Source organism: Idiotropiscis lumnitzeri, chromosome 2, assembly GCF_059441095.1.
Source record: "Idiotropiscis lumnitzeri isolate Australia: NSW breed Sydney's pygmy pipehorse chromosome 2, RoL_Ilum_1.0, whole genome shotgun sequence".
Classification (NCBI taxonomy): domain Eukaryota; kingdom Metazoa; phylum Chordata; class Actinopteri; order Syngnathiformes; family Syngnathidae; genus Idiotropiscis; species Idiotropiscis lumnitzeri.
This window is the reverse complement of record NC_142392.1, coordinates 35,451,529-35,477,754: the sequence shown is the minus strand read 5'-3', so window position 1 is coordinate 35,477,754 and position 26,226 is coordinate 35,451,529. Positions and strand designations below refer to the sequence as shown.

At 42.9% G+C, this 26,226-nt stretch overlaps 1 long non-coding RNA gene across 1 annotated transcript in view; it reads right to left on the bottom strand.

The window, feature by feature from the left end:
* LOC148342411 (uncharacterized) overlaps positions 1-17,693 on the bottom strand; it is a 108,792-nt gene extending 91,099 nt beyond the window's left edge. Inside the window, exon 1 of the long non-coding RNA XR_015842221.1 lies at positions 17,565-17,693. This is a non-coding gene — a long non-coding RNA (uncharacterized LOC148342411). The remainder of the gene's footprint in view (positions 1-17,564) is intronic.
* Between the last annotated feature and the right edge of the window lie 8,533 nt (positions 17,694-26,226).

Below are 26,226 nucleotides of genomic sequence, written 5' to 3'. Positions count from 1 at the left end.
GGGTGTGTCCTGTTCTTCGGATTTCGTGCGGAACAGACTGCAGTTTTCACGCAGGAAATCCATTCAGCGCTACTTTAAAAATCGATGCCATCTTTAATTCGTCTCGTCGAACAAAGAGAAGCTCACGAGTTATCGCCAAGCAGAGATCAAGTGCGGATTTGTTGGGATTGGCGTTTGAAAATGTGTGAAAAAACGACACCCAAGTACAAAGAGGAACTTTGTGGAATAAAAGAAGAGAACGAGCAACATCTTCCACTGCTGGACGAAGTTTGCAACCAGCCTCGTGTTGTGCCACTCAAAGCAGGTTTGTACACGTTTTACTCTCATTTGCTTTGTAAAGAACGACTTTCTATCGTTAAAAATATGCATCACAACATTAAGTTGTTTGGGGAAAGCGTTCAAGGTTAATTGCCTCTCTCATGTCTTGAATAGACATTAATGTTTCACAAGTTTGTTTAAGTCAAAGATTTAGAATTTGTTCACCTTTCCTCCTAAGCAAGTATATTATTTTTGTTCTCTTGGTGCCGTTGGAATTTAACTCTAAGACTGTAGCATAACTTTTACCAAATTATTCGAATTAATTATCTGATTCCATTAATGATTAACCAAACATGACCGACATTCATCCAACAATTTATGCGCGCTCGTTTTGAGAGAAAGACGACCAGGAAGCCGGCAACTTCACACAGGAGCCGATTTATTCCTCACAGGAGATCTAGTACAAAAGCCCCTCTCAACACAGTTCTGCGCGCCTCTGTACCCAACAGAAGACAAAGTTTTGTTACCTCTTTTGGATTTCACCTGGACAGGTAGTATTGATAACACACAGTCCTGTTTACTGATCCCAGTCAAGCCACTGTGGATTGAATTGACACCACAGCACCGTCTCTGACACTTTCTAAATCAACATCGGCCAGTGTTGAACTTATTTGCTTCGTTTGGGAATAAATATGCAACAAGGTAGGGTGCTTCTTATTGCATACTCTACACACCAAACGTCCTTTGCATTCTCTGCTTCTGTGCCCAATGCACAAACAACCAAAGCACATTCCTTTTTCCCTCAAAAAAGACATCTTTTCGACTTGCGTCTTTTTATCCAATAGAAGGCAAACATCCAAAGAATGTCCAGCTCCACAAAACAAGCATGCCTTTACAGGTAAGTTCTTCTCCATTTTATTTACAGGCTCCATTTTCTTTTCCACATGTAGTGGCAAAGCTACTCCCTTTAGCTTTGGTACCAGTCCGAAATGTCCCAGCTCTAAACTCTTTTTCCTGTTGCAGGCAAATCTTGTATATCTCCAAAGAGAGGGTCACATGCAATCTTAACTTGCTTCTCCACAAACTCCACAATGTCATGAAATGTGGCTCTGCAATGGTACGTTTCTTGCAGATGGCAGACCACACTTCTCCACTTATCTCTAAGCTTGTAAGCCAGTTTTTTAACCATAATTTGCATATTGGTGGGCACGTTTAGGTCACCTACAGAATCTCCCGTTGAATTACAGCATTCACGAAGCAATAAACTGTAGGCCTGCAATGCCTTGAGATTTTCTCCCTTTATCAAAGGCCATGAAAGTACCTTGTCCATGTATGCAGAAGCTACTTTAAACGGATCTCCAAAATGTTCTTGTAGCAAAGCCGTCGCTTTAATGAATCCACGAGAAGGTGGCAGATGCTGACAGCTTCGGACCAGATCCAGGGACTGGCCTCTGGTATATTGCTCGAGGTAGTACAAACAGTCCTTGTGATTTGGAGTTCTTTCTTCGATGTTGTGTTCAAAGGCTCTTATGAAACTTAGGTATTGTAATGGATCTCCATCAAAAACTTGCAAATCTCGTTTGGGTAACAGCAAAAGTAATTGTTTGAAAAGTGAAGATGTTATTTCATTTTGCTTCTCCAGTGCTGTAAGCAAACGATCAGGTTGTTGGTGAAGCTTGGTCACTCTGTATTGTTGGAATAGTTTCACGTTGTACACCTGCTGGTAGTGATGACAGACCGGCCCCAGTTAAGACAGAATGAAGCTCAGGTTGAGGATACACTTTGGGTCTGACAGTAGCACCTCCTGTTGAAATTATGTACGGCTTTCAAGCAACAATTCCAGCTCTCCTTTGTTGCCGTGGGAGTCGGAAACAGAACGGACGAAAGAAAAATAGCCCTTTTGCGAACCAATGCCGGAGCCGAGGCCATCGAGGTAGTCAATGAACCCGAAGATAAAGACAAGTTTGAAAAGGTCCTACAAAAATTTGATCAACACTGTCTAGCTAAGAAAAACGGAACTTATGAGAGATACGTGTTTCGTTCAAGACTCCAACAGCCCGGTGAGTCCTTTGACAATTTCCCCACTGATCTCAAAATTGAAGCTAAGTCTTGTAACTTTGGTGATCTGAAAAACTCAATGATAAGGGATCAGATTGTGTTCGGGACTAACGAAAAGAAACTAAGAGAGGCTGTTGAGGAAGGCGGACCTAACATTGGAAAATGCAATAAAGACTTGCCAAGCTAACGAGCTAGCAAATCAGCACGTGCTAACTTCCCAAGCAGCACCATCTTATGAAAAAACAGAGTCCGTGAAGGCAGTGACGAGCAAAGGTAAACTGCGATTCAAGAAAAAGACCAAAAACAATGAAAATGATCAAGCTCATTTCAGCTGTAAAAAGTGTGGAGAAATGCATGAGCCAAAACGGTGTCCTGCATTTGGGAGAACATGTGCTAAGTGTAAAAAGCAAAATCACTATGCTAAGATGTGCAACACCAAGAAGAACGTGCACACCGTGCAGGAAGACTCAGATGATAGTGATGACCTTAGTGACACTTTTTTCATCAAAATCGTGTCATATGACGAAAGCGATGTGCAACAACAAACTAGAGGAGACCCAGAGCAAGCTGTTAATGCAGTAAAAGAAGATAAATGGATTGCACCACTGCTTGTCAATGGGACACTTGTTACTTTTAAAATTGACACATGAGCAAAAGCAAACAAAATTAATGAAAAAGACTTGAAACCACAACCGGAAAGAGTCACAGACAAGGCCGTGAAATTGAAAACTTACAACAATCAGCCAATAAAAACAAAGGGATGTTGTAGGCTAAAAGTGACAGCAAAGGGAAGACAACACAAGTTAACGTTCAAAATTGTGTCAAGTGGACTGGAGTCAATCCTTGGAGACAAGACATCTGAAGAGCTTGGATTGATAAAAATAATTTACTAAATCAACAGCAAGGATGTCAATCAGAAGAACAAAGTGTTGAAGAGTGAAGGTAGTAAGAGTATAGTGAACAAATACTTTTCTGTCTTCAAAGGACAAGGGACGCTACCTTACACTTATAAAATACATCTCAAGGAAGATGCTAAACCTGTAGTACATGCCCCGAGAAGAGTTCCAGCCCCTCTCAAAGAGAGATTAAAAATGGAACTGAGCAGAATGACACCAATAAGAGTCAGAGAGAAAGTGAAAGAAAATTCCATCACGTGTGTTAAAAAGAGGAACTCCCCAGAGTTACGTGTTTGCCTCGACTTCAAGGATCTGAATGAAAACATGATAAGAGAACATTATCAAATTCCCAAGCATGAAGAAATCCTGAGTGACATGGCAGGTGCTAAGTAGGTTAGCAAATGAGATGCATCGCATGGATTTTGGCAGGTGAAGCTGGACACCGAAAGCAGCAGGTACACCACCTTCAACACACCATTTGGGCGTTTCTGTTTTCTGAGACTGCCATTTGGCATAAAGTCTGTGCCTGAGATCTTTCACAGAGCTATGGAGTCAATCATAGAAGGTCTGGAAGGAACCCGTGTGTTCATTGATGATTTGGTTGTGTGGGGAAACACGGAACAAGAACACAATGAGAGACTTGAGGAACTGCTACAAAGAGTTAAAATGAATGGACTAAAACTAAAACGAGAGAAATCTCTAATCTCGTTGCACACTTGAGTACAATGTCAATAAAGGGATTTCTGATTTCTGAAATGTCTGTTTGGAGTTACAGAATTGACACAGCAGATGGAGTGGTGCCAGACAGAACCAAAGTGCAAGCAATACTGGACATGCCAGCTCCAACCGAAAAAAAAAGGACTTCTGCGAGCAATGGGGATGATAAACTTCCTGGGCAAGTTCATTCCAAACCTCTCGTCGAGGACAAAGTCCTTAAGTTTGCTGCTGCATCACGACGTAGTCTTTGAGTGGACAACAAAACATGACAAAGAATGGCAAGATCTAAAGAGAACTGTGACAGCTGAACCAGTCCTTGCCTACTTTGATCCATCAAAACCAACCAAAATTTCCACGGATGCGTCAAAAGATGGGCTAGGTGCCGTACTGCTGCAAAAGGCGAGAGACACATGGCAACCTGTAGCCTATGCATCCAGGTCAATGTCAGAGACTGAAAAACGCTCTGCTCAGATCGAAAAGGAGTCACTGGGTTTAGTGTTTGGATTTGGCAAATTTCACACGTATGTTTATGGACTGCCCACGTTCATAGCAGAGACTGATCATAAGCCACTGATTTCAACTAGGATGAAAAATCTCAATGACATGACGCCCAGAATTCAACGCATGATGACGTTGCAGCGCTATGATTTTGAGCTAATATACACGCCTGGAAAATACATCGTGCTTGCTGATGCGTTATCCCGAGCGCCGCACCATAACAGTGACATCAAGGACTGCGTTACGGCGGAGGAGGCTGAGGCTCACATCATCACTTCAAGCCCTTTATACCGACAGGCAAATAGGCAGGCTGAGAAGGGAGTGCAAATCATCAAGAGACTGCTAAGGAAGGCCAAGGATGATGCATCTGATCCTTACCTTGCCCTATTGAGTGACAGAGCTGCACCTCTGGAGTGGGGAGCTTCGCCTGCTGACCTACTCATGTGCCGTAAGCTTCGCACCACAAATACCACAAGGACATGACAACAACATTTGGTTTGAAAATAAGAGAATGCTCAAACTCAAACAGAAAATTGCATATGACAGAGCTCCAAAACATCTGGAACCTCTTTCTGAGAAAGACACTGTAAGGATCGATGGACCTAATTGTTGGGACAGAAAAGTGACTGTCCTTATCGAAGCCGGACCGAGATCTTACATTGTGGAAACAAAGCATGGACAAAGAGTGAGGAGGAACAGGAGGAGTCTTCTGAAGGTTCCCGGGAACTGTAAGAAATCTTCTGATGCGGCTGAGGCTGCAAAGCAGGCGGATACATCGAAGGAGCACAGACCTCAACCACCAGCAATTTCTGGGAGTACTGAACCTCTTCAAAGATCAACAAGAGTTAGACAACAACCGGACAGGCTGATTGAAAATGTTTAATGTTGTGTTATTGTTGCTAAAATTGTTGTAGAGCTGCTTGTTGTCAGAAAAAAAAATGGGTAGATATTGAAAAGAAGTGAAAATAATTGCGAACAAAACTAAATTATTATAATAATAATTATAAAATAAAAAATGTTTATTAAAAAAAAGGCATAGGCATTGATTAACGTTTGAAAGGGAGATGTAATGATAGCCGTTATATCATTAGTCACTAGTTGGCAGTATTGCCTGATGTGTGCGTGGTTACCAGACGAACTCGTGTGTCTGCACATAGACGAGAATGCAAGTCAATAAATAAAGAGACACAAGCCTGCAGCATCACTGTACCAGCGTGACTTCTTAAGATAGAAGACGGAACATTACAGTAACATTAAAAAAAAACGTATAGTAACCATAAAATTGTTTTTTAAAAAAACGTATCGTAAACATACTAAAGCTGTTGCTTTATGTTATTTACAAAGAATTTTTGTTTAAAATCCCCCTGGCTCTTCTTTTTGTCTTTTCTAAATTATGTACGTATTAATAACTGTGTTTGGTTTGCAAATGTCAATAAAGTTGATACAAAAACTATGAGTAAATATTTATCATCTCATCAATATTTGCAAAACAGAGTACCGACTTTCGAGATCCTCACAATAATAGTTCTCAAAATTATATTTCTTATAAATTTAGCTTAGTTTATGGATATTTTATTGACAATCTAACATCAATATACAAAGACAGAAAAAAATTGGTGGTGGTGGGGAGCGAATCTTTTTCTTCTTGGAAGGGGCGGGCGTGAAATAACTGAGAGGCACTGCTAGTATATGCAGACATCATATTCATACAATCTTGCAGCCCGAGTGAACCACAGCATTGTTGCAAGTTTGGTCGGAGAAACGTAAACGTCCCACTGCTGTTGCAGCAGCGGCTTCTCGAGGCATCGGCGGAAGTGACGTGGAAGCCGACTCGCCAATGTGGCGTTAATTTAGTTATTTTTTTTTTTTTTTATCAACCGATTTAAAATATTATATAAAATATATATTGAAATAGAACAGCCAGGGGTAAAAACAAAAACAGAGGCAAAGAAATATATTTGAAAAATACGTGCTTAAAGCATGACGTCATTAGCAAGCGCGCAGCTTCCGAAGGACCTCGACCACATCCACCGACCCGTCCACACCGGAACAAAAACACCCACCGCTAAATTCTTCTGATTTAGTGTGGAACTGACTGTAATTTTCTCACAGAATGTCCAGTGCTACTCTAAAGTACCACGACATAATTCATTAAGTCTTTGTGTGCCGATAACCTCATTTTCGCGCGTTGATGCTTTTCGGCGTAGTTAGCTTAGCTTGTTAGCTAGCTAGCCGCTAACGAAAAGAGGCACATGACTCATCGCCAAGCAGAGATCAAGGGCGGATTTTTTGGAATTATCATTTGAAAATGTGTGAAAGAACAACACCCAAGAACAAAGAGGAACTTTGTGGAATAAAAGAAGAGAACGAGCAACATCTTCAACTTCTGGGCGAAGGTTGCGAGCAGCCTCGTGTTGTGCTACACAAAGCAGGTTTGTACACGTTTTACTCTCATTTGCTTTGTAAAGAATGACTTTCTATCGTTAAAAATATGCATCACAACATTAAGTTGTTTGGGGAAAGTCAGAGGGAAAGTGTTGTTGCTTAATTTATGTGTAGGGATTTTGATTCTTCACACGTAATTTTGTTTTAAAATTTATTTAGAAACAAAAATTTTATAAAAAAAAAAAAGGGGGAATGTTGGAACGTACTAGCAGGCTAAATGTCAGTTTGGGAAAAAAAACAAACATAAATCATGCAATAAATAGCGACTATGATGCCAGGGTGGCAGGGCCCCTTTAATTCTTTTAGGCATACAGATTAGAATGGAAGCAAAAAGTACCCACGATGAAACTATCTCTAAATGCAAAATGAAAAACTTGTAAACATATTTCACTTGAAGGATTCCTATTCTATCAATGACATTATGTTGCGATGGCCCCCAGTGGTCTGCATCAAAATGTTGGGGTCCCACAACAGGTGTTCCATCAGACGCACACAAAAGCCGGTGTGTGCTAACTTCAGCTCGCTTCCAGAAACGTCTGTGAGTATGTCAGGAATTAAATCGGCATCAGCCGCAACGTGCTTCCTTTTTAATTGCTCGTTTATCACTGTTGTTGTGCTGCTAAAGGGAGATTTACATCGTAGGACGTAACTTTGTGAAATGCCCCCATGGTCCGGTCCAAATCGGGGTCGCACGCATTGCTCCGTGTGCGGCAGGCACAAGTCAAGGTAGCACGGTAGAAACAATATAAGACAAAGTCGCCGCCTGACCTTTGACTTGACCAAATTAAATGTGTGTTTGTCTTTTTGTGTCCTGCAGACGTCAGTGAAAACGATCTCCGTTCTGTGAAAGAGGAGCCAGACTTGACTCACATCAAAAAGGAGGAGGAGATCAACAAGTCATCAGTGAACGTTCTCCCGATAAAGACTGAAGATGAAAACAAGGATGAGAGTGAGGACAAGAGAGGGGCGGAGCCTCCAAGCAGCAGTTCAAGTCATCACGTGAAAACAAAAGGTGATGAAGACCACTGGGGGCCATCACAAGCACACAGTGAGGACACATTATCAGACGCTCATGACAATGATGATGATAATGGGCAAGAAAACCCTTTTTCTTGCTCAGTTTGTGGTAAAAGCTTGTCTCAAAATTCAAGTTTTACAATCCACACAAGAATGCACATTGGAATGCATCTGCATCTTTGGCTTACTATGGGCTTAAAAAGGGAGACCGTCACAACCCCCTTTTCTACAAACAAGTCCAGGAACATTTAGTTCCTGGTAATAAAGTTCCTGTGGCCCAGGTGGTTTGCATCTCCCCCTCAACTCATAGTTCTTGATAATTTATGCAAATGAAAATGATGACGGAACAATCGGAGTTGTTGAGTTTCTTTGTCACTCATTACTGACACCCTATGGCTGTTAAGCATCATTGCAGTTCCAAAATAATTCAGTGAACTCTAAAAAAATATTTTGGTGTATCTTAGTTGAATTAGAATACATATTCCAGAAACGTCTGTGACTATGTCAGGAATGAAATCGGGCATCAGCCGCAGCGTGCTTCCTTTTTAAATGCTCGTTTATCACTGTTGTGCTGCTAAAAGGAGGTTTACATCGTAGGACGTAATTTTGTGAAATGCCCCCATGGTCGAGTCCAAGTTGAGGTCGCACGCATTGCTCCGTATGCGGCAGGCACAAGTCAAGATAGCACGGTAGAAAATAAGACAAAGTCGCCGCCTGAGGTTTGACTTGACCAAACCAAATTTGTCTTTCTCCAGACGTCAGTGAAAACGGTCTCCGTTCTGTGAAAGAGGAGCCAGACTTGACTCACATCAAAAAGGAAAAAAAAAAAAAAGAACCAGAAAGAGAAACGCAAATAGTCTCAGTTTCTCTTCAAGGTTTTGGTATGTCAGGAGTTGGCAATCTGATGGCAACTGGAGTCAGCGCTGGTTTTCTCGTTGTGTTTGGCTGGCTCGTATATGTATGGTCCATTGAACAAAACTCAAACTCTTCAAATATCCCCTCACATAAATTTAATATTTCGCTTTCTGAATAAATATCTGACTTGCTAAAACCTCTTTCTAGGTTGAGCTCTATCAAGTGTTTGGGGTGAATTGCTAAGCAGAATCTCACTTCGGAAAAAATATAATTTTGTAAAATATACCAAATATTTTTGTTCATGCTCTATTATATTTTTTATACTTTGGATTGCTTATATAATGAAATCGGGAAATATTAAAATGTAAAATTGGCAACGGCATACAGACTTAATGCAATTAATAAATATAGAAACATTTTATAAATATTGAACTAATTGAGAAGAGTCCTTGAAATAAATATTGAATTATAAAAAATACTTACGTATTAAATTAATTCAACTACCCGACCCCAGATGAGCGGCAGAAAATGGCTGGATGGATGGAATAATTTAAATTGCATACATATTGAAATGAACAAATTTGTTCAGAAATATTCAAGAGTGAAATAAAAAGGTTTAAATTAATATTTATATAATTTCACATTAAAATAATTGAATAAATATTGTAGTATTACATAAGCAAGCTTAAATATACATTGAAATAAATGAAAAAATAAGTTGTGTATTTTTAAATGGCCTAATTTAGATATGGGAAGTAATTCTCTTTATGAAACTATGAAGGGACTTGAGCTCACAGAAGTGACCAGTCTTGGTTCTGAAGTTCTGATGTAACCAGATACTGCCCTGAGAGAAAATAGGCCTGAGCATTGTTTATGGTGGGGGCAATTCTCTCCCGAGGTCAGTGACCTTCCAGGGTATGGAAGTAATTTAAGGTGGTCACGAGTAGACTGGTCGTATCAACGGGGAGACGCATCTGCTCTCCCTCTGGGGGACTTTTGGAGGGAAATCCCGAAGACTAGCGTGATGGGAATGCATATGCAACAAGGGAAAATTAGATATTCATGTCCTATTTGGGCATTCCCGATAAGAAGGGAATGTCTGAGAGGGGGCTCGCACGTTTTTGGGGAGACTTCTTTTGACATCAGCATGTGACGAGAATAAAATCTTTCTTCTTTCTTTTGTTCTTTTCCATCACCAATCCAGCCTTGCTCGGCTGCCTCTCCGGAAGGCAGCAAGGACCCACACTTCAAAGACAAAATATACTACATATTGAAAGAAAAATAATACTCAAATATTGAAATAAGTATAGAATTGAAAGAATAAACAACAAAGAAATAAATACCTCCTGGAAAATATCATTATTTTCAACATTTGTCAAAGCACAAAATTTCGATCAGATTGAGTTCTTTCTTGCACATTCTTAAACAATCATAATTTTTTTACTTTTACTTTTTAAGTTACTTCAGTGCATTTCACACCTGAGCCTTCAGGGAATTCCTACTTCGTCCTACTTGAATGAATCCACATCAAAATATCATCATTTATGACACCACGGCTGGACAAATAATATCCAGAAACACACTCCCGCACCACTGAGTGAGTGTTGGACGATATAGCTTCTCTTGAAAGGTCCGACTTGAAAATGTCCTTGCAAGTGGATCTGAAATTAAATCCACACTTTTCCCTCCTTCGGCCATTGTGGTTTAAAAAAATCAAGAATATAGTGTATTAGTCACGGTCAATTGTAAGCATGGACAACTCACTCTTTGCCCAGCAGGATGTGCTAACATGCACTCGCAACAGCCCGTTGATGACAAGAGCTGATGGTCGTGAGTGATACTTTGTCCATTTAATGAGCGTATCGCCTGACAAGGCGCTTTGTTTGTTTCGGAAAAAAATTGCGACTTTAAAGTGCGCTTTATGACTGCGAAAATACGGTCATTTTAGTTGTCCAACTTGTAAAATGGAAAAGAAAATTATGCACAAAAAGCATGAACGTGTTGAGCAGAAGGAAGAAAAAAAAGTGTCAGGTTTCGCCGTTCGGCGAAGAGGTGGGTGGACCCAAAGAGCGAGGAAGCAGGAGAAGGGTAAACTAAGGGAGTTTATTAAATAAATCTAACGAGGACAAACAACGGGGCGTGGACAAACAAACGTGGCAGGATGAAAAATAACAAGGACGCAACCAAAACGTGACTAACAGAAAAGGAAGACGAGGAACATAAGCCGGGGGCAAAACGCTGAGGGGCGTGACGGGAACGAGGACGTGAACAAGAGCATGAACTTGACAGGAACAACCGTGGTCGTGGAAGTCCGGAAAGTGCGGCAGCAATTGCATAGGGCAGGCGTAGCAGGGGCAATGTTCCGACACTGAGTTGTTGGGATGAGGTGTTTATATAGTCCAGTCATTAGGAGTGCGGATGGGCATCAGGTGTGTGAGCTGACGGGGAACAGGTGCGTGGCTGGTGAGGGCGAGGTGCTGAGGGGAAAGGCCCCTACTCAGCAGATCAAAACAATAACAAGTGCACATGGCCGGGAGGTGAAGAAAACAATAACAAAACCGCATGAACATGAAAACAATAACAAAACCCCGGTCATGTCCGACGCGGATCATGACAAAAAGGGAGAAAGCAGTAAGTCTTGTTACAAACATTACTTTTTCAGGACGAGTTGTGGTAGCAACGGAGGATCACGTGACGTAAAAAACAAACATAAAAAGTGTGTGTAGAAGGAGTTCTACATCAACATGCGTTTTACTTATTAGTCCGCGATACACTGACACAATTGGACTTTAATACAGAATCAAAAAGCAAGGGCGAATTTACACAAATGTCAAAACCTTAAAAGGGCGCATTGTCAGTGATAAGCAAAACATTGCCAGAGCCTTAAAGCCAATAACAGACGAGTAAATGTTTTTTATAGAAGTGTGTAATTCTTTTTGTAGCATGAATTGCAAATTACTCAGAAATCACACAAGCATTGCTGGACATCATTTATGACCAGGCAATGACATTTGCGGAAGAGAAAAATTGTTTGAACACTTAAGGCTGACAAAGCTTTTGAACTTGTCAAGCATGAACTCATTGATTACGATGTATTAGCACTACCAACTTGATATTTAACTGCTAAATTGAGTCATGGAAATTCCGATGTCTCAACAGGAGGGATTGATATCCATAGTACAGCTAGGACAACAAACCTTTTTAAAATTTTTGTAGATCATGTTTAGTGTGTAGTAAACATAATTTTCAAGTGAATATGAGACCAAAAAGGAGATTGTATGGACAAAGCATCTTAACGCACTACCAAATTACTATGAGCATTGAGCAAACAGTGACTGCAAAAAAATGGCTTCATGGACATGTGTTGCTGCAGAAACACAGGAAAGTGAATCCATTTGCATATTAGTCACAATAATTGGATCCCGTGGTAAGAGCCACGTCAGAGTGTGTTCAAGCAGTCTTGACTGCTGCTTCAGGAATTAAAAAATGACATTCTTGTCCACCACATTCACATTGCACGGCGACCTAATTGTCACTGGGACACATTACACTGATAAGGTGCGGTGCGTTTCAGCCCAGCGTCACTTTTTCCCGCACCACTAGAAGACGCCACACGACTGTGGAAGCCGCTCCAAATTATCACCAAACCGCGACTTGACCTTATGGACATTTTCTTTTAGGACATTTTTCTCCCGACTGGAGGAACATTTTTTGTTTTGGGGATTGCAAATGGAAATTTAGTTTCAAGGGATACTAAATTCTGTATGTTCAGGACAAGCAGCATGATGTTTTGCACTGATTCAGGCGTGTAAGAAAAAAAAAACAGGTGCACATTCCAGACTGACAAGAAAGAAATGAGGTGCACATTCCGAACTGATGAGGAGTAGAAGCGTTTAAGAACCAAGGTCACAAAACAGATCATTTGTAGGAGCGAAATTGTTAGAATGGGCAGGAAGAGCCTAGGCGGGTGTGAGCAAGTCAAAATTTGGGGTTTCCCATCTTTGATGGGTTGTATGGTTACAATGTGAACTGACAGTCAAGATAAATGTTCATGTGTTCTGTCGACATTGGGCAGACAAGGGCTTTTAAAACCACAACAGGAAACGAAATGTTGTGCATAAAACATGCCTAAATGGTTATTTGAAAAGCAAAACTTACTTAATAAAATGACCCAAATACAATTGGAAACTGCCTCGCTGACAATGCAGCGAAGGCTGCAGCCCAAAGCATGACCTCAAAGTCGGCACTGCATTACTATAAAGGAAAATGAACACACACACACACACACACTCACAGCAAGTCAACTTGACAATTTGATATCACGCCAGGAAAAATACACCACTAATTGAATGCACACATTGGGAGAACAAAGGTGCAAACATGAGGACAGGATCAGCAAATTGGCAGATGGCAAATCCTGGCTGCCTAATTCATTGATTAGAGGAATAAGATGATTGACACACGAGCAGATAGTCGTGTGTCGACAGAGGGGAAGTATGATATGAAATTGTTCCCACATACAGACTTTTCAACAAAAAACCTTTTTTTAGACAATGTGTTATTTGTTTGAGATGCAATGTTGTTTGGTTGTAATTAATGTTATCAAAATGGGTTAAGTTGTTTCCAACAAGATATGATGATGCTAAAACAGTTGGAAAAAGTGTTTTGTAATCAAATTATCCTGACATTTGGACTTTCAAGAAGTGATTTAAAGTGAAAATGATGCATTTTGTGAATGATGTTGTAACGAAATGGAACTAATGGAACTATTAAGTCCAGACTTATCAAGAAAAAAAAAAGACAATGGCCAGACTATTTTTCAATCACAGCAATGAGGATAGTGCCAGCCGAAGGAAGGACGCTATCCCCTTTTGAAATCCTATATGGCTTCACACATAGACTCTCAGGTTCATCAGAACCACCAGCGACTGGCACATCGGTCTCAGTCCACATGAAAGACATGTTTGACTGACAAAGATGCAAAGACACAATTACTGGTCAGTGTGTTCTGATCCACAGAGAAATCACGTCCGTGTGGGAGACCAACTCTTCTTCAAGGTGTTGAAACGACTCCGTTGGGACAAGTGAATGCTGAGATGGCCCTCGCCAGATGATGGCAGTGACCCCGACGCCGCAAAGGTCGCGGGGCGTGGCAGCTGGATCCACCAGTTGCAGTACAAGCTTCACCGGTTTCCAGCTAAATTCCTGACAACGCGAATCCCTCGAACAGGAGCTCACCTGAGTCACAATCTCGGACCACACGCACATCAGAAGCACACAACCAGCCACAGATACGAATGTTGAAGCCACAGAACAAAAAGATCAGATATTGTTTGGACATTAATGACGTACATAAAGAAATTTCAGCCTTGATTGGAGAACATTACTGCATTTAAATTTTTAGTAAAATGAAACAATTATTGATGTTATGACCACTATGAAAAATTTGAAAGACACAATTTATCGGGATAATCATAGTTTTCATTTTGTTATGTGTCGTTTGTTCATGTTGCATTGTTCCTATGACAAAGACTATGGTTAATCGTATGTTTGTTGCCCAAACGTACCATTCCAATCAAATTGATGTTGAGAATGATGAACTCGAACTGGACACTGAAACCTAAAAAACACATGGACCCTTTTTGCCCCTGACCCAACAAGTGCACACATACACCACACACGAAGATCCGGGAAGTAAGGACGGCCGTCCTCTCCTACCACGAGGCAAGGGCCTCCACCAAGTCTCCCCAGGGACAAGCTCTGCGTGGAGACAGTTTTATTATTTTTCACTAGGCATATAGAAATGTTTCTTTCTATATATATATATATATATATATATATATGTTTTATTCCCTGATGGTCATCAAATTATGAGGATCTCGTTCCACGCCGGAAGGGAGGAGGGGAATTTTGTCCCTACTGAGGGTTTTCACCCCTCCACTGATAATCACACTGTTGTATGATTTCATTATGATGATCTGTCTTAAACACCACAAACAGGGGGGAAATGTAAGATGCGCTGAGGATAGGTAATCAGTTTGTGTATTCATAATCATGTTTTTATACACTCATTAATGTATAATACACACACATAGTCACTTACTTGTTATTTTTACACACACACACACAGTATCCTGAAGATGTGTGTCAGGTTCGCCAATTTGACATATAGGGTTCACAGCTGAAAGAAGAGAGGCACTCAGCTCAAGTGGATACAGAAAGGTTAACAAAGTTTATTTGGCAACTTCATCTCCCTTCTGTTCCTCAATGTTTTTCACACATTCCCTTTTATAACATCGAGGAATCAGATTACACTTTGAGAAATCAGATTACACTCAAGGGTGGTACAGTTCGTCTTCTCAAAAGCTTGTTTAGTCCGGTTTATCATGAGTGTGCCGTCGTGGGTCGCAGCTGACTTTGACATCAACATCTTCTAACAGGACCCAGCACGATGCTGTTTGCGTCAGACTTTGGTGCCAACTTCTTCTATCAGGGCTCATCACGATGTTGTGTTACGGCCCTGGGCTCGGGCCCACCTACAAGGCCACGCCCTTGTTGTATTGCAGTAACTCTTCCACCCTTTCGTTTGTAAAGTCAATGGACTTGTGCCTCAGCGCTGGACTGCTTTCCTGCTCATTCCCCATTGCTGGACTGCTTTCCCGCTCGTTCCCCGTTGGTGGACTGCTTTCCTGCTCGTTACTCATGGACGTCCCAACCAACGAGCTCCACCTGGGCAGCTGGGACCAATAAAAGGACCTCGGTTCTGCTGCTCAGGGCGGCTGGGACTTTAGAGTTCAGTTTGCCTCGCTTGCGCTTGTTGTGTCTCTTGTTTGGACTTTTGTGAAGTTTGGAGACACTTGCTTTTGTTATTCATACACATTTGTCAACTTGGGTTAATACCTGTTGGTTGAGATCATTTGTTTAAACCCTACCTCTTTTCTTTACTAAAAATAAATTGTAAACTCTCTCCACACCATTTAACAGCTCGGTTTATGTTACTTCCCTCCTTCCCTAGCAGAGCCGGTCGTCACAGTTGTTTACTTCATCCTCACTTCTGAAGAAGTGCCGCCGCCCTGCCAATTGCAGACACCTCCCTGCAGTAAAGGTTTCCTCCTGTATCTCCACTCAAACTGTAAACACTCAAGCATAGTCCACTCCACTAATTTGCAACATGTCATGCGCACCATAAATTGAAATAAAGCTGTGTCATGGCAAATGTATAATAACCTCTAAATATTATTCGAAAAATGTGTTTAGTTAAAGTAACCTTTACACCGTGAGTTGTGATTTCCTGCCTGTTGGAGTCTTCTGGTGATTAGTTTAGTCTAAAACAGACTCTAATTGTATTTTAATTTCTTGTCTCCTGGTGATTCTTGAGTCAAGCTAATAAAATCAGAGCAGAGCAGAGCAGGGAGGAAGAGAGAGGAAGGAGTCACGCGGAGCTGCCTGCTCGCTTCTGCTTTGTCCCACTCTTTCCCCCACCGGCCGGTGAAAATGAACGCCATGTCGGGTTCCTCCTGGCCTCTCAGCCATCTTTTTATTTTGGCCGTTACCTTTAGTAAGTTATTTCAGTAAGCTCTCCCAAAAGGCGTCAGGGCATTTAAACCTGACAAAAAGACAACTGAAAAGCATAATGTTCACAAATGTTGTTCCAGGCAAAAGCAATTTTATTTATAATGTTTGATGTAAACACAAAAAAACTCATCATCACTCAGACACAATGGTTCTTCTGGCACTGATCACATTGGCTTAGTGTCATTAAAAGAGCTTTGCAAAATTTAATTTATATTTTATTCAAAATCACATTTACATCTTACCACAAAGAGTCAGTTCCTTCAGTTTTTTGTTTTCTTTTTTTTAAGCTTCAAGGATCGCTGCTATTCTCACCAGCACAATTGTGTCTCTCAGCACTATGTTTAGTGGAGAATTTTTTAGCACAAATGCTGCAACTGAATGGCTTGTCTCCACTGTGTGTTCTTGTGTGGCTTCGTAAATGCGACTTTTGAGAGAAACTCTTGGCACAAACTGAGCAGGAAAAAGGGTTTTCACCAGTGTGTGCTCTTGAGTGCACTGTTAATTGTGACTTTCGAGAGAAACTTTTTCCGCAAATTGAGCAGGAAAAAGGTTTTTCACCACTGTGTGTTATTGTGTGGCTTGTTAAATTTGCCTTTAGAGAGAAATTCTTGCCACAAACTGAGCAGGAAAAAGGGTTTTCTCCAGTGTGTGTTCTTGCGTGACTTGTTAAATTTGACTTAAAAAAGAAGCTTTTGCCACAAACTGAGCAGGAAAAAGGTTTTTCACCACTGTGTGTTCTTGCGTGACTTGTTAAATTTGACTTAAAAAAGAAGCTTTTGCCACAAACCGAGCAAGCAAAAGGTTTTTCACCACTGTGTGTTCTGGAGTGCCTTACTAAAGTAGACTTTCGAGAGAAACTTTTTCCGCAAACTGAGCAGGAAAAGGGTTTTTCTCCAGTGTGTGTTCTTGTGTGTTCTGTTAAACGCGCTTTATGAGAGAGACTCTTGCCACAAACTGAGCAGGAAAAAGGGTTTTCTCCAGTGTGTGTTCTTGTGTGCCTTTTTAAATTTGACTTTTTAACGAATTTCATGCCACAAACTGAGCAGGAAAAAGGGTTTTCTCCAGTGTGTGTTCTTGTGTGCCTTTTTAAATTTGACTTTTTATCGAATTTCATGCCACAAACTGAGCAGGAAAAAGGTTTTTCTCCACGATGTGTCCTTATGTGCAGTTTTAAAGAGAATTTTGAAGTTAATGATTTCCCACAGTGAGAACATATCCATCTGTCAGTGTGACATGCCCTTTCACGTTTGGCTTGCCCATCATCATCATCATCAGGAGAGCGTGATAATGTGTCCTCATTATGTGCTTGTGATGGCGCCCAGTGGTCGCCGTCACCTTCTGTTGTCACGTGATGACTTGAACTGCTGCTTGTAGGCTCCGCCCCTCTCTTGTCCTCACTCTCATCCTTGTTTTCATCTTCAGTCTTTATATGGACAAAGTTCAGTGGTGACTTGTTGATCTCCTCCTCCTCCTTTTTGATGTGAGTCCAGTCTGGCTCCTCTTTCACAGAAAGGAGATCGTTTTCACTGACGTCTGCAGGACACAAAGACAAACACACATTTGGTTTGGTCAAGTCAAAGCTCGTGCGTCGACTTTGTCTTATATTGTTTCTACCGTGCTACCTTGGCTTGTGCCGGCCGCACACGGAGCAATGCGTGCAACCCCAACTCGGACCGGACCATGGGGGCATTTCACAAAATTACGTCCTACAATGTAAAACTCCCTATAGCAGCACAACAGTGATAAACGAGCATTTAAAAAGGAAGCACGTTGCGGCCGATGCCCGATTTCATTCCTGACATAGTCACAGACGTTTCTGGAAGCGAGCTGAAGTTAGCACACACACGCGATTGTGTGGGTGTGATGGAACACCTGTTGTGGGACCCCAACATATTGATGCAGACCACTGGGGGCCATCGCAACATAATGTCATTGATAGAATAGGAATCCTTCAAGTGAAATATGTTTACAAGTATGTCTTTTTGCATTTAGAGATAGAACTAAAGGTTCCTGGGCTTGTTGGTAGAAAAGGGGGTTGTGATGTTCTCGCTTTTTAAGCCCATAGTAAGCCAAAGATGCAGATGTATTCCTTGCAGTATGCGCTTGTTCACTGATGAGATCCGAGTAACCCTGGATGGACGCATTAAATGTATTTTAAATGTTTGGATGGGGTGAAACTACGCACATGAAGACAGAACAAAGTTCTTCAATAAATAAGACCAATACGTACTTGATTTTTTAAAAAACTTAATAATTTGTGTTTTATTCACAAACATTGATCAACCTCCATTGATCTTATTGCCGCAGTTTGCACAGTTTTTAGAGTCAGGTCGAATCATTCCATAAGGAATTGCTTGAACAAGATATGTCAGAGTTTTTGTCAAAAACGAGACAAGCCTTCATAAATGAATCACCCAGCCAAGATTGTCTTTGTCACTTGCGAGGAGAAGTCCGGCAAAGAGAAAAGCGTTCCCGCTCCTGTGCGGCCTTTTATTGAAGCACAGCAAAGCAATTTGAATATGAAAACTCATAAAGAATGGAAAAACATGAACACTTTGACTTTATCACACCCGTCCACACTCTTCCTGTTGTTCGAACGGTTTCAGCTTACAAGACATGTTTGGGTCACACTTCTGTTAAATGCGAGCCAAACGGTTTCCTGTCAAACACGGTTCAAGACGTGCATCTGTTTTTGTGGCTTCCGGCTAAACTGCCAGCATAGACACAACTCTTTTACCACTGAACTCACGTTTTCCTGTTTAAGAGGTCCATGTTTTTGTGACCTTCTATTAACCCGTAAGCATAGTTTTGAAACATGATGACATGACAAACTTAATTTCTTTAACAACATATAAAAACTGGAAAATGTGAAATGTTAAATAATCAGTTCAAATTTTAAACTGGGAAAAAAAACACGGAGTTTATGGTTATTCTTTGGCATCCATGTTCTGCACTGATTTCATTTGGCATAAACAAATGTTCAGCAAACTGGCAAGTAAAAGGCAATATTCAAAAATAAACCGGAAATAACCTTGAACGATTTCCCCAAATAACTTAATGTTGTGATGCATATTTCTAACGATAGAAAGTTGTTCTATACAAAGCAAATGAGAGTAAAACGTGTACAAACCTGCTTTGAGTGGCACAACACGAGGCTGGTTGCAAACTTCGTCCAGCAGTTGAAGATGTTGCTCGTTCTCTTCTTTTATTCCACAAAGTTTCTCTTTGTACTTGGGTGTCGTTCTTTCACACATTTTCAAACGTCAATCTCAACAAATCCGCACTTGATCTCTGCTTGGCGATGAGTCATGTGCCTCTTTTCGTTAGCAGCTAGCTAGCTAACAAGCAGCTAAGCTAACAAGCTAAGCTAACTACACTGAAGAGCATCAACCCGCGAAGATGAGGTTTTCGGGACACAAAGACTTAATGAATTATGTCGTAGTCCTTTAGAGTAGCACTGGACATCATGTGAGAAAATTACAGTCAGTTCCACACTAAATCAGAAGAATTTAGCGGTGAGTGTTTTTGTTCCGGTGTGGACGGGTCGGTGGATGTGGTCAAGGTCCTTCGGAAGCTGCGCGCTTGTTTATGACGTCATCCTTTAAGCGCGTATTTTTCAAATATATTTATAATATTATGTATATTTCTTTGCCTCTGTGTTTTGTTTTTACCCCTGGCTGTTATATTTTAATATATATTTTATATAACATTTTAATCGGTTAACAAAAAAACTAAATTAACGCCACATTGGCGAGTCAGCTCTTACGTCACTTCTGCCTATGCCCTGAGAAGCCGCTGCTGCTACAGCAGTGGGACGTTTCCATTTCTCCGACCGAACTTGCAACAATGCTGTGGTTCACTCGGGCTGCAAGATTGTATGAATATAATGTCTGCATATACTCGCAGTGCCTCTCAATTATTTCACACCCGCCCCTACCAAGAAGAAAAAGATTCGCGCCCCCCACCACCATTTTTTTTCTGTCTTTGTATATTGATGTTAGATTGTCAATAAAATATCCCTTAACTAAGCTAAATTGACAAGAAATATAATTTTGAGAACTATTATAGTGAGGATCTCAAAACTCAGTACTCTGTTGTGCAAATATTGATGAGATGACAAAATTTGTCATGTTATTGTTGGAGTTGGGTCACCGTGGAAATGAGAACTAGTTACTAAATCATCCTTTAAAAGCCAAACTTCCTCCAATGCGTGTTCGTTTTTTTGTGCTCAAGAAGAAAAGGGTCAAATAAAGACTCAACAACTGATTAGAGGTCCGATATTTAGTTTCTTCAATTTCTGGAGTTCAGGAAATACTACAAAGACAGGTATCTGGGCAGCTTTTTCTTAATCTCACGAGAAACTGCACTTGGCAAGCACAGTCGAAAAATGCGCGCCATCTTTTAGCCCAGCTTCAGTTTTTATAGGAGTTTTTTTTTTATCAAGGGTAATGTAGGTTGAATCTGTCGTCCTCGCTCCCTCTCACGGCACGGGTCCACGTCCAAGGGAAGGTCTTCCCCAGGTTAGTCATCGTCTGGATAGTTTATTCCCGTCTGGTCCCCAAGACTGGCACGCCAAGGCTGGCCTTCTCCGGCGGGCAGTCTCTCTGTCTCTCTCCCCGCTGGCATTCCTCTGTAATCTTGTCGGTGTGCATGTGTGCGTGTGTACGTGCACGTGCATGTGCAAGTGTAAGTAGGTGTCTGTGTGTATGCATGCGTGTTCATGTGCTCCGATCTCCAATTGTTATGTCTTTCGGAATTTATTTTTTGCTATAGCGTCTATGTGACACCTCCAGTGCCAAATTTGGTATGTTTGCATCTCTACAGCCAATGTGGAGAATGTGCTTTGTCGTATTTGTCCATGAAGTACTGTGAATGTGAGGGCAGCTCATGGAAATGCTATGTGTGCAAATTTGTTCTCACTACCCAAAATTTCAATAAAGTTCACACATTTCAACTAAGTACTATAAATTTAGCATCTGAGAAAAATATAATAAATCAGAAAACATCAGGACTACAATCCCAGTTATTCTTGTGACCCGTGCTTCTAGTTCCATTTGATAAATGCTTTTTGTTTCATCAATGTTTAACATAAGAGATAATAGAATTACGCTTTTTCAAATTTTGATGACGTCATAACCCCGCCTACAGAATTACGCTTTTGTCTCCTTGTCCCCGCCTACAGAATTACGCTTTTGTCCAAAATGGCCGCTATCCCCGCCCCCTGTGTTCAAACTATCCAATCTCCAGCCACCTATTTAAAAATATTTACATATTCCCTGCCCTTGAAGCGTTAATACCACGCCTACAGAATTACGCTTTTTGTCGAAGTGATTTGGTCATTTTTCCTCTAGAGAACATCCCAGGAAGCTGCCGCACCGTTTTACTGGAAATGTCAGAACAGGTTACCAAAGCAGAATAGTGGCAATTAGACTATTATTATTATTATTTCATTGTATTTTCATTTTTTTCTATCATTCATCAGCAACATTTGTTTGCCTTTTTTAAGGTCTCCAGTTAATTAAAAGTAGGATTCAAGCAGAACAGAAAAAAGGTTCCGAAACGCTTTGATCATTTTCATGAAGGGTTGCATCGTACACCAGTATTCATGTGTCACCAACTAGTTGCAGACTCAACCAATAAGTATGAACTCGAAAACTAAGCGTCAATCTGAACATCTTGGGTAGTTTAATGGAAAAAAAACATTGGCTGTCAAATGTCCTGTCAAACGTCCATGATGAGGTATAACCAGAGGTAAATGCTGCTATGCAGCATGTTAAATATAGTGACACTCCCTTGATCACAAAAGATTCATAAAATGCAATGTAAAAAAAAAATGAAATTAAAAGAAAAAATGAAAGCCTCAGGGCAGTATCAGGAAGACGAGTAGCCTCAAATATCCCAAAAATGTGAGGTTTTTAACGAGAAGTCAATATCAGCAGATGAGAAAAACCATTGTTGTACTTTTGACCATAGCTGATGCATTTTCGCCAGTGCTCAGTGTTTCACCCCTGAGTCGACTTAGATCCTACTTTCAGCAGCCTAATTGAGCAGAAGTCTCCATTTTGTGTTTTTTACCCTTCACCTGCGCAAACCAGAACACTAAGAGCAGAGTTGTTGAACTTACATGTCCGTAGTTGTTTAATGACAATTTGTTCTGCTTCCTCCCGACCTCCTGGTATGTGGACAGCTCATGTGTTGGTGTAGACCCTCTGACCCTTTGTTGGTTGCATCCCAGAAACCAGCAAGATCAACAGGTAGTATAAATCAACTCCACCAGTATGAGCTTTCGGTTGCTCGCAGAGGGAGATGGTGGGCCCGCAGCCATGGGGTCTCCAGAAGCAGCACAGTTTACGAGTACTGCCCCTTTCCGCCAGGCTAGGACTGCCCTCGGTACTTGCCAGTGCATGGAGTGACAAAGACAGGAAAGGTCACAGCTTACCTGTTGGGAAACACAGGGGGAAGGTGGAAGAATAAATACAAGCGTGCATCGTTACAAGTTTGAAAAGTAGCACGCAATAAAACGATCGTCATCAGGCAAGAAAAGGTGCAACAATTGAATGATTAGGCTATCATTAATGTCATGTCATTATCCACACCGCTTATCCTGTACAGGGTCGCGGGAGCCTATCCCAGCTGACTCCGGGCGAAAAGAGCACAACACCCTAAGCTGGTTGCCAGCCAGTCACAGGACGGACATAGACACCGTCACTGAGTGGAAACTGAACCCACGCTGCCCGCACAGCACACAACTCGGTCGAGTCGAGTGTACCACTACACCTTCAGTGACCGCTATAATTAATCTGGAATCAAATGTTAAGTATTTTGATAATCGGTTAATCGTTGAGAGACACTACTTAAAATTCAAATTGCCCAAGTCCTGATTTCAGCCTTTTGAAAGTTAATTTTCTCTGCTTTGTGACTCAGAATAAGACGGGCAAACACCGGCATTTACTTTGGAAAACAATGATAAACATTTCTGACTATTTTCTGCCATGTTACTAGTCACAAAGTGAATCATTTGCAATGCATGGAAAAAGTGGGACTATTTTACAGTTCATGCTGAGTTTCTAGAAAGTCAGCCTGGACCATTTGACTGACCTACGGTCAAAAGTCACGGCTCAAACTGTGAAATTAATGCCAATACCACATGATCGATGGCCAGCTTGTTCAAAACAATGGTAATATTATCGTGCATCGCTGGTAAATAATACATTGTAAAATTTAAGACACGCTCCCAACAACCCGAGAGATATTTTTCAAATAATCAAAATACAGAAAATGAGAATGAGGTTTATTTGCGAAAATGCGGCTATCTTTTATGTTACCTGTTTTCCTTTTAAAAAAGAATTAAACATGCCAAGACAAACAAAAATGAATATGAACAAATTCCTGCCATCTTTTTTGTTAATATATCACAGTCATGTCTCCTACAAAAGAAACAAAAAACAAAGGAAGAGAATAAGCCTATTATTATTATTGTTTTAATAGTTTGCTGAAGTCTCGCTGCCAAATGTCATGATCCGCGTCGGGCATGACAGGGGTTTTTGTCATTGTTTTCGTCTGCATGTGCTTTTGTTATTGTTTTTGTCACTTTCCTACCATGTGCACTTTTGTTTATGTTTGTCAGCTGAGTAGGGCGTTTCCCCCCAGCACTCTGTCTCACCAGCCACGCACCTGTTCCCCGTTATCATCAACACACCTGATTCCCATCTGCTTCCCTATTGACTGGACTATTTAAACACCTCACTCCGACAACCCATGGTCGGAACATTACTCCTGCTGCTTCATTTGGACTGTCACGACCGCTCCCTGATCTCGTTCACGCTCATGTTCTCGCTTCGCTCCCGCTCTTGTCCCTAGTTTTTGTCACTGTCTTCGTTCCTCGGTTTTTGTTCTGTTTAGTCAAGTTTAGTTCGTCATAGTCATTTTGCACCCTGCCACGTTTGTTTATCCACGCCATGTTATTTGTCCTCATTGATTAATTTAATAAATTCCCTTTAGTTTACACTTTTCCCTGCTTCCTCGCACCTCTGGGTCCACCTCCTCCTCGCCCACCGGCGAGCAAACCTGACAGAATGTTCCGACCAACTACGGACCCTGCGGGAAGCTCTCGGCGACGTCATCGTCGTCGCCGATCGGACAACCGCCCTCATCAGCCTGCCGACCAGCCCCGTACCTCGTCTGTTGCTTCCTCCGCGTGTCACGGTATTAAAATCGACGGCCTCCCTGTCATACCCCCTCACCTGATTATTGATTCGGACTATGATGAAGACCTTGAGCACAGTACCTTTTCACCATCCCACTTTTTCATCCAACCCGATTATGGGTATGATTTCGAGCACTATGCCCCTCACGTTCTGGTAGACTCGGACCACGAAGATGACTTCGAGTATATATATAATCAGTTAGACGCCCAGCGTAACCCGGATTTAGCACAGATCAGTCACTTTCTTCCCCCTGAACAATTCCTAACACCGTTTTCATTTGGTTTTTTCGAGACCACTTCCTCTTCCACCACGCGTCGTCCATCTCGTCCAAAGTCACGTCGCACACCTCGTCCACTGTCGCTTTCCGCACCTTGTCACGTCCCCCTTGCGCATCATAGCTCACGTTCACCAGCACCAGTAGTCACGGTCCCTCATGTTTCCCGTTCCCCTGACTCCCTATGGCGGCAGGCTGATAGGGATCAGTTCCCCCGTCTCAGCTGCGCCCGGCCCGGCTGCTGCGCCCGGCCAGCTGCAGCCTCCACGTCAGATGCACAGACCATGCCGCCCCCACGTCCGCTGCAGCCTCCAGTGCCGGCTCCTCGTCCGCTGCAGCCTCCAGTGCCGGCTCCTCGTCCGCTGCAGCCTCCAGTGCCGGCTCCTCGTCCGCTGCAGCCTCCAGTGCCGGCTCCTCGTCCGCTGCAGCCTCCAGTGCCGGCTCCTCGTCCGCTGCAGCCTCCAGTGCCGGCTCCTCGTCCGCTGCAGCCTCCAGTGCCGGCTCCTCGTCCGCTGCAGCCTCCAGTGCCGGCTCCTCGTCCGCTGCAGCCTCCAGTGCCGGCTCCTCGTCCGCTGCAGCCTCCAGTGCCGGCTCCTCGTCAGCTGCAGCCTCCAGTGCCGGCTCCTCGTCAGCTGCAGCCTCCAGCGCCGGCTCCTCGTCAGCTGCAGCCTCCAGTGCCGGCTCCCCGTTCGCGGCAGCCTCCTGTGCCGGCTCCTCGTCAGCGGCAGCCTCCTGTGCCGGCTCCTCGTCAGCGGCAGCCTCCTGTGCCGGCTCCTCGTCAGCGGCAGCCTCCTGTGCCGGCTCCTCGTCAGCGGCAGCCTCCTGTGCCGGCTCCTCGTCAGCGGCAGCCTCCTGTGCCGGCTCCTCGTCAGCGGCAGCCCCCCGTGCCGGCTCCTCGTCAGATGCAGCCTCCAGTGCCGGCTCCTCGTCAGATGCAGCCTCCAGCGCCGGCTCCTCGTCAGATGCAGCCTCCAGCGCCGGCTCCTCGTCAGCTGCAGCCTCCTGTGCCGGCTCCTCGTCAGCGGCAGCCTCCTGTGCCGGCTCCTCGTCAGCGGCAGCCTCCTGTGCCGGCTCCTCGTCAGCGGCAGCCTCCTGTGCCGGCTCCTCGTCAGCGGCAGCCTCCTGTGCCGGCTCCTCGTCAGCGGCAGCCTCCTGTGCCGGCTCCTCGTCAGCGGCAGCCCCCCGTGCCGGTTCCTCGTCCGCTGCAGCCTCCAGAGTCCCACTCAGGCTCCCCGTCAGCTGCTGAGCCCCGTTCAGGCTCCCCGTCAGCTGCTGAGCCCCGTTCAGGCTCCCCGCCAGCTGCTGAGCCCCGTTCAGGCTCCCCGCCAGCTGCTGAGCCCCGTTCAGGCTCCCCGCCAGCTGCTGAGCCCCGTTCAGGCTCCCCGCCAGCTGCTGAGCCCCGTTCAGGCTCCTCGTCAGCTGCTGA